Source organism: Quercus lobata, unplaced genomic scaffold (genome assembly GCF_001633185.2).
Source record: "Quercus lobata isolate SW786 unplaced genomic scaffold, ValleyOak3.0 Primary Assembly Scq3eQI_1902, whole genome shotgun sequence".
Taxonomy (NCBI): domain Eukaryota; kingdom Viridiplantae; phylum Streptophyta; class Magnoliopsida; order Fagales; family Fagaceae; genus Quercus; species Quercus lobata.
Window position 1 is genome coordinate 396,320 of NW_022154706.1, and position 2,909 is coordinate 399,228.

A 2,909-nucleotide genomic window follows, 5' to 3' on the forward strand; every position below is an offset into this window, starting at 1 on the left:
TTTTCCTGAGTTATCATATTGTTGTGTTCTTTATTTTTTACACTGGTCAATGATATGATTTATATGTGTTAACCTAGATCTGTATAATTTACCTAAGTTAATCACTTGGCTAAATAACTAGGTTAATTTGATTGTATTTTAAGGGGTCTAAAAAAGAAACAAGTGGTATCAGAGCGAGTTGTTCCCTTGTTATAGATCTTTTGATCTCTGAGCTGATCCTTGACAACTGTTGTCATGGAACACAGACACTCTCTTGTTATTCCACCTCACTTTAATGGGAATAACTTTGCTTATTGGAAAGTAAGGATGAAAGCATTCCTAAAATATATTGATGAGAAAGTCTGGAACTCCATTGAGTATGGATTGGAGAAGCCCATTACTCCTGTTAGTGAGTGGCAAACTTCTCAGAAAGAAGCAGCCAGTTTTAATAGCAAAGTTATAAATGCTATTTTTAATGTTGTTTCTATGGAGGAATTTAAGAGAATCTCTAATGTTGAGATTGCTCATACTACTTGGAATATCCTCTAGGCTATGCATGAAGGCACAAAGGCAGTTAAAATTAATAAGTTGCAGCAATTAACTACTAGATTTAAAAGTATTAGGATGTCTAATAATGAATCTTTTGATGAATTCTATGCTAAGCTTGATGATATTGTTAATTCTGCTTATAATCTGGGTGAAATCTATGATCAACCTAAAATTGTTAGGAAGATTCTTAGATCTTTGACTAAGGATTTTAGACCCAAAGTGATTGTCATCACCAAAAGCAAGGATATGAACTCCATCCCTGTTGATGAACTTGTAGGATCTCTTCAGTTCTATAAGTTGGACCTACCTAAGATTAGAAAATCCAAATCAATGGCTCTTAAGTCTGTTGATGATGTTGAAATGAATGGATTTGATGATGAGCTCTTTGCTACAGAGATTGCTTACCTTGCCAAGAACTTTATAAATTTTCTTAGGAACAATAACAGAAGGGCAAGAGGTAAGAACACTGCTGAACCTAGAAATTTTAGGAGGAATGATCCCACTAAGGTTAATAACACTGAAAAACCTAAAGAGAAAGTAGGTCAACCTTCTAATAATTCTATGGGACAACAATGTTTTGGGTGTCAAGGATATGGTTATATGAAATCTAAATGTCCTACATTCTTGAGGTCTAAGGGTAAGGCTATGGCTATAACCCTTAGTGATGATGAAGTTTCTGACAATGAGTCTGGTAATGATGAGGATGAAAACTTTATTACTTTCACAGCTACTGCTGTAGTTGATGAAAGTGTTGCTATTGAAAAGAACCCTTTTAATGGGGAATTCTCTGAGGATGCAGATTTATAAGAAACCTACAATAAACTTTGCAAAGTTGCCGCAATGAATGCTATGAGTGCTGATTTAGGCTTAAAGAAAATCGCATCTCTTGAACTTGAAAAAAAAAATTTGTTGTGAAACTGTTTGATGCTAATGAATTATTGAATAATGTGAAGACTGAGAACATGCTTTTACTTGATAAAGTTAAGAATTTGAAACTTGAATTGTCTGTTTCTAGAGAACAAACTAATAGGTCTACAAGCACCAAACTTGATCACATGCTGAGTGTTCAAAAGTCTCTCTTTAGCAAAACTAGTTTAGGTTTTGTAGAAAGCATCTCTGTGCCTAAACCCCATTTCACAAACTTTGTTCCTTCTTCTAAACCCCCTTTGAGTGAGGTTGTCAAACCCTCTGTGAGTGAGACTGCTAAATTTGTAGAAGTTACACCTTTCAGGAGTCTAAACCTAAGGCTCATAACCCTCTGAAGGGCAAGTTGCATGATAAGCTTACATGGGTTTGTCATTTTTGTGGAAAGTCTGGGCACATTCGTCCAAACTATTTCAAGTTGCAAGCTGCTAAGCGAGCAAACAAGTCAAAAGTGTCGTGCCTCAAGTACAAGATCCTATGGTACTTATTGGTGAGTCGGTAAATGCTTTAAACCTTTATTCCAATCCTGGAGTTGCTCAAAATTCTAATTTAAAGAATAACTCCAATGCTCATGTTGCATCTAAAAAGTTTTGGATGCAAAAGGCTCAATTAAATTGAGTCTTTCTGACATAGTTCTTGTGCTTCATCGCTCTTCTCTTTGTGACCATTCTTCTTTGTTGCTTTTGTTTTTTTTTTTTCTAAGATTTGCATTGCATAACATTCATGCATTTCATTCTAGGATTGTTTTTGTTATTTTTTTTTAAAAAAAAAAAAAAAATAAAGGGAAAAAGGAAGCAAAATGTGTTTTGCATTATTTTTCTTGGATTTAAAATCAAGGTTGGCCAATTTATTTTTACAAAACATGTTTTATGTACTTTGTCTAGCTTGGATGAGCATTTTTTTTTTTTTTTTTTTTTTTCACTTTACTAGTTGAAAGCCTTGTAGTGCATGTTGTATGAGAAAGATGTTTATAGTTTTTGATCACATTGTCTTGATCTTGAAGTCACATGCCTTTGACTATCAAACTTGAACTTTTTGAGAAATGCATAAATAACCATCTCACCACTGTTTACTAGCCAATCATGAACACTTTAGTGTATATCGTAAGATTTTGTACTCGAGAAAGTATAGCACATGCACAGAAAGATCATAAGGTGCAATCTCGGTTTAAATGCTAAAATTGGTGTGTACATTATTGGGCTTTAATAACTTCACAATCAAATAAAATTGGTGTGTACATTATCCTGATTATTTTAATAAGTTTCTAATAAAATAAAATTGGTGTGTATATTATGAGGAAAATCAAGAAACTTACATGATTGCAAGCTTGTTTTCTAGGAGATGTGGGAGTTATGTGATGTAACTCTTTAAGTGATAGTCTCTTTCAAATTCTATGTGATGAATTTTGTAGACATTGTGCTTGATTTCTATTTATATATCACCTCACATGTATCTCA